Source organism: Moschus berezovskii, chromosome 14 (genome assembly GCF_049115385.1).
Source record: "Moschus berezovskii isolate FMDL1 chromosome 14, NW_MosBer_1.0, whole genome shotgun sequence".
NCBI classification, from domain to species: Eukaryota; Metazoa; Chordata; class Mammalia; order Artiodactyla; family Moschidae; genus Moschus; species Moschus berezovskii.
The window spans coordinates 71,259,731-71,266,322 of NC_142473.1; positions in this window are offsets into that span (position 1 = coordinate 71,259,731).

Genomic DNA, 6,592 nt, shown 5'->3' on the forward strand with positions numbered 1-6,592 from the left:
CTTTTGTTCCCGCTCAACGCCATAACAAATTACCACGAATGAGTGCTCGCTGGGCTTACCTGGTGGTCCAGTGATTAAGAATCCACCTGGCAATGCAGGGGACCCAGTTCGATCCCTGGTCCAGGAAGATCCCACGTCCAGGAAGATCCCACGTGTGTGGGCCGACTGTCTGTGTTCCAGAGCTACTGATCCCGTGTGCCTAGAACCTGTGCTTCGAAACCAAAGAAGCCACCGCAATGAGAGGCCCACGCGCCGCAACAAAGGGGAGCCCCTGCTCACAACTGGAGAAAGCCCGTGCACAGCACCAAAGACCTAGTGCAACCAAAAAAACAGGCAGTGCATTTACGGTCTTATATCTGCAGGCTGGAAGGCTGACCTCGGTCTCACTGGGCTAAAGATCTAGGTGTTGGCAGGGCTGCATTCCTCTCTGGAGGCTCCGAGGGAAGAACCCATTTCCTCACCTCTGCCAGCTTCTAGAGGCTGCCCATATTCCTTGGCTTGCGGCCTCTTCATCTTCAACACTAAACTCGCCACCATGGGTTGAGTCCCCCTCACGTTGCATCACGCCAGCCTCCATTCTGCCTCCTTTGTCCACCCTTAAAACCCTTGTGATTACACTGGGCCCACTAGGATAATCTTTATGTCAAGATTTCCATGGGCCTCTGATTACCCCTGCCTCTGCTGCCCCCTCTACTGATGTCTCAGGGAGGAAAGGCCAGCCTCGTGGTGTGCTGGGGACACTGGGAAGACTGAGCTGCAGCCAGCAGGTGGGTACCAGTCTCAGCGTCCAGAGAAACCAGTCTGCCTGGGGGTCTTTACACCTGATGTCCACTCAAAGCTGCCTCTCTTGCTCTTCTCAAACTCTTTCTAGGAAACCTCCTAGGGTAGGGAGCAGGGGTTGGGGGAACCGGGACAGTGGATTTCTTATGTAGAAAAGATTTCAATCTTTTTGCTGTTTTATTTATTAGTTATTTTTGGCTGTGCTGGGTCTTTGTTGCTATTCAAGGACTTTCTCTAGTTGCAGAAAGTGGGGGCTCCTCTCTAGTTGCAGTGTGCAGACTTCTCGTTATGGTGGCTTCTCGTTGCAGAGCACAGGCTCTAGGGTGAGTGGGTTTCAGGAGTTGTGTGCACAGGCTTAGTTGCCCCCTGGCATGTGGGATCTTCCTGGACGAGGGATTGAACCCATGTCCCTTGCATCGGCGGGCAGATTCTCAACCATCAGACCACCAGAAAAACCCCTCAATGTTTTTTTCTTTTAATCTTTAAATAAGTTTAAATGTGGCTTTAAAAATAATATTTAATAAATATAATCATTAGTAATCATTTAATAAATAGTACAATTAATAATTTTGTCTTTAGACTCAATATTCAATTTATGAGACAAGTTAAACTTTTTTGGGGCTTTTAAGTTCAGCTTACACATTTTATTGTTCTTTATATAAGTCTAACAGATTGTAGCAATAAGTTTGGAGGAGCCTTTGACTAATGCTTGGTCCTATTTACAACTTTAGCTCAGCACTTCAAATGCTTTAAATGCACTTATAAATCTAATATATTTATTTCTTTTTAAAGTACTTCACTTTTTCTGACAGCATGCAAAATCTTTCCCAGTCCTAAATTCTTATAGAAACTAATAAATTAAACTTACAAATAAGGGAAACTTTAAATGTTTTTATACTCTACTTAAACTTAGATGTCACTATTTTAAAATTGCAAGTTTAAATTAATTACTCAATTATGCATTTTAAAGTGGAGTTATAAAATTGACATTCTAATGGGACTTAGTCTCTTAAATATCACGTCTGAAATGTCAAATATGCACTTTGCCTTCCTAACGTAAAAATATTAGAGCTATAGTTTTGTGTATTTTAAATCTTCCTCCTCTTAAGCCTAAATCTTCCTGGTGTGTTGGTTGTTAAACTGTTGTCTTAGCTTCCAGCCTTTTCTGCATTTTGGGATTCAGGTGCTGGGCCTCTGCACATCCCCCGTCTGCTTTGTGAGATGGGGCCCGCCGTTGGTTCTGCCAGTGGGGGGCGCTAGAGGGAGCCTGGGAAGCTGGTGGAGTCACCGCTTCCTGTCTTGTCACCATTGCACTGGCAGTTGGGTATAGTAGCTGCAGCTACCTCCAGCTTGCAGGTTTTCCTCCCTCCCAGAACCCACCTCAACACCCTCTCCGAGAGACAGCAGCACCCTGGGCTGGGCCCCCTCGGACACGCAGTCCAGCTCTCAGCGCCCCTCCTCCAGCCCCTAACACCTCAGTCATTCCCCGCCCTTGCCTTCTGTGGGTTGTCCTTTAGTTTCTTCTGCGATTCCTCAGTGTCTCCTCTTGCCATTTTGTTCTCATGTGTCCAATACCTGATTAATAGTCTTTCTATCAAATGCTCTCTGTTAATGACAGATGTGGCTTTTGTCCCCTGACTAGACCCAGACCAATGAACCAGGGTTAAAAACTACATGCCTACTGAAGAATTCAGTAACCATCCCAGGCATTACCAGAAATTTCCTTTCGATGTGAGACCCAGACCTGCAGACTTTCAGAATGATTCTTCTCACCCCCACCTAAGGAAACCATAGCATTTCAAATAATTTCTGTGATTGTTCCTCAGCATTCTTTAAATTACCAGTGAAGCTGACCAACTTGATGGACTTGATTCTTGCCAGTATCCCCAAGAGACTCTGGGTGCTATTTATGATTTTTAGTCAATGACTTCATAACCTAAAAGAGCTGTAAGGAAGTTGCCTAGTTTTCCGGTCTACCTTCAGAAGTATGCCTTTCTCACCAAGTCACTCATTAAATTGGTTCTTAATTTCCTTGGTTCTTCTGGCCTATGTCTAATCACCTTTGAGAAGAATACTAAGCAATGTGAATACCTTGAACTCAACAGTCTCCTGAATTCTTTCATATTCTCAGGAACACATAATTTTTAACAAATACCTAAACTTAAGTCTGATATCACTTATATATCTTGGAGATAGCTTTGTCTGTGGTCCAAATTATGAGGTCATTCCATTCTCTATAGACTGAACTAGGATCAAGTCAATTGCTGCCAACAGAAATTTTTGCTGCCCACTCCAAGGCAGTTTTGAGATGGGCTCAATAAGTGGAAATAGCACATAGCTTCTGGTTCTGGCCATAGGGGTATGACTTGTATCAGGTGAATCTTTCTGCCAGAATAATTATAGAAGCTGGATAAAATATATAAAGTAATTGTTTGGAGGAATTGGCGATCACCCAGTGCAGGCAGGATCTGAATTGCTATGATCCCTCCCTAAGAGAAGGGAAACAAATGAGGCAAAACTTCACATTCATCCTGGTTTTTCCAGATGGCTTTTCCCCAAGTCACTGGCAGGAGTGTGAGTAAGAAGGAGTGGGTGACAGCAGCAAGCAGCAGTCTAACTGGACTGAGATCAGAGTTTAAGGCTAGAGAGTAGCTGGAACTTGAAGGAAGGGAGAAAGATGGAGAAGACTAAATGGGAAGCCTGCATACTCGTTTCCCTCAAGCTGTTGACTGACTCCTAAGCTGAACATGGAGCTTTCCTGGTGGCTCAGCAGTAAAGAATCTGCCTGCCACGGAAGGAGATGTGGGTTCAATCCCTGGGTCGGGAAGATCCCCTGGAGTAGGAAATGGCAACCTGTTTAGTATTCTTGCCTGGAAAATTCCATGGACAGAGGAGTCTGGCGGGTTACAGCCCATGGGGTCACAAAGACACGACTGAGCACACACACACACACAACACAAGCTGAACATTCAGTGAGAACTCCAAGAAACCCAGCAGAAAACAGCAGCTGGGACGCTAAAGAACAGAACAGATTTCAGCTGTCGCAGAATGCTGAGGAGACAGAGGTTCAAGTCCCACCTTTTGGTTGAGGCCCAAGAAAGGCCACATTCTGGGAGTAAGGTTATGCCCAGTAGCAAGATGGTAGACTAAAATACAGTGATATCAGAAATTACATTAAATATTAATGAACTAAACACTCCAATGAAAAGACAGAGAAGGTTAGACTAGATTAAAAGACAACAATATTCTGTTTATAAGAGACGCACTTTAAATCTTTGACCAGAGGATGATTGAAAATAAAAGGTTGGAAACATACACTATGTAAATGCTAGCAAAAGAAACCTGGTGTTGCTCATTTAGAATTGTGAAAATTTCATAATGATAAAATGTCAATAAAGATATAATACAATATATATATAGATATAATAAAATAATCATTTCTTGATCATCAACTATATGCCATGTACCACCCTAAGTATTTTACATTCATTGTTTTGTATAATCCTCTGAGAAATTTTATGAAGAAAAGTTATCATCCTCATTAGATGAGGAAACTGCAGCTCAGAAAGACTGAGCAATTTGCTTAGGATCATATAACCAGAAAATGAGAGAGATGAGATTCAAATGTAGTTTGATCTGACCTCTTGCTGGAGAGATTTTAAATCACTGCTCTGCTTTCTAAGTACAATATTGCCTATGGTATGTTTGTTTGAACAGCTTGTATGCAGTTAGTGAGGGTCCCTGAAAGCACAGGAGTACATTGTAACCTAAGCAGAGGATATTCTGTGGGGATTCCTGTAAGTGTAGACTGGAATCTTTCAAGAACTAAGGTCCTAAGATAGCCTGTTTGACTCACACACTCACTCCCGCACACACAAGCTTCTGTGTAAATGCTCTGCCCGTCTGTTACACCTGATTCCTGAAAGGGACAGAGACCTTCCAGTTCATGGACTCCTGCAGTCTGATTTCTTTGAATTTCTCAGTCCAAATTCTCAAGAATCTGGTCTAGTTCAAGCATGTATCCATCATTGATTCAATCAATAGGCGGCTGCTAAGGCAAGCCATCTCACATGGTTTCAGATTTAACTGTTAAAATACTTCCCTTGGAATTGAAGAGGAGGCCTTGCAGTTCTCAGGGTAAAGGAGAGACTTGTTTCTGAATCTACACATATGCGGGTAGTGGAAACCAGAGCAGGAAAACCCCAGGTAATCCTCCCCAACTCATCTCTAGCTCTGTTCTTTCCTCAAAATGCAAAGATGCTTGGAGGGAAGCTCGGGTGTCAGGCTCATGCAGAAGGGACTGGGGGAGCCCAGAGAGAGAGTGGGGACAGATGGGCCCGTCATCGGGGTGGGAGGGAAGAATCTGAAGGGAAACCAGGGGATGAAGCATTTCCTAAAGTGCTCAGTCTCGGGCTGAGGTCTCGCTGCCTTTGAGCTATGATGGGGGTGTTTTCTCTCAGGAAATATTGTCATCAGCTGCCTGTCCTCTTTCTTCCTGGGTGGGAGTAACTGGAAAAGCCTACAGAGAAGACAGGCTGAAGTTTGGAGCATCATGTGCTGAGGTGATGGACAGTCAGGGTGATCCAGGGGCCCTAAGAGTCTTCCAGGCTTCTGGGACACCCCCCCAAGAATGCTTCTGTAACAAGTAATTGTAAGAAAAACATTTAATATTCACTCAAGGCTAACGATGACCAGGCACTAGCGTAAGACTCAACTCTTTCTATATTATCTCATTTAAACCTCTTAAGAATGCAATGAAGTAGACACATTATTCTTCACGTTTTAAGCTGAGGCACCCACTCCAGTGTTCTTGGGCTTCCTTGGTGGCTCAGCTGGTAAAGAATCCTCCTGGAATGCGGGAGACCTGGGTTCGATCCCAGGATTGGGAAGATCCCCTGGAGAAGGGAATGGCTACCCACTCTAGTATTCTGGCCTGGAGAAGTCCATGGACTAAGTCCACGGGGTCGCAAAGAGTTGGACGCGACTGAGCGACTTTCCCTTGACTTCACTTCACTTCAAGCTGAGGCACAGGGAGGCTGAGCAGTTTGTCCAAGGCCACAGGGCTGATGAGGGCACCAGAACGCGAACCTAGGTGGGCCAGTTCCAGAGACCTAGCTTTTAACTGTACTCAATAAGCTCTTCTTCCACTCTTTGGAATGTGTAACCTAAACTACTAAACCAAGTAACAGTGAGTGAAAAAGATGAGAGCTAGCTGGGTGGCCCCTTGGGGCCCCTGGTTTTCCCTAGCGTGTTTCACTGGAGGGAAGTTCCCTCTGTGAGGCTCCCCGCCGGTGTGTGAGAGGTGCCCTGAGGCACTTCCCCATCGCGTTACTCTCAGAGCCAGTGAGCCCAGGAAGAGAAGGAGATCCACAGGAAAACCAGGGACCCTGTTTAGAGTGTCTGTCTCCTTCTCCTCTATCCGCCGACTGCCCCTGCAGTCACACAGACCTGTTTCTCTGCCCAGCAATACTAGCTGGTGGCTTTGGACAAGTTACTTGAGCTCTCTTTCCTTCCACAAAATACAACTAATTATTCCTACCTTGCAAGATTAGAGAAAAAAATATATATATATATGTGCACACACATGTATACACTATATTGCTTCCATATACACACATGTATGCATACCAATGGCATATAAAATTTTCAGGCTATCTCTGGGTTAGGTAAAGTCATGGATGTTCCTAGCAGCCTTAGGTGTAATAGCCAAAAACTGGAAACCTAAATATCCATAGATTGATGAGTGCTGAGACAAAATGAGATATACCCACACAGTGAAGTTCTACTTGGCAACAAAAAAGGAATAAAGTAC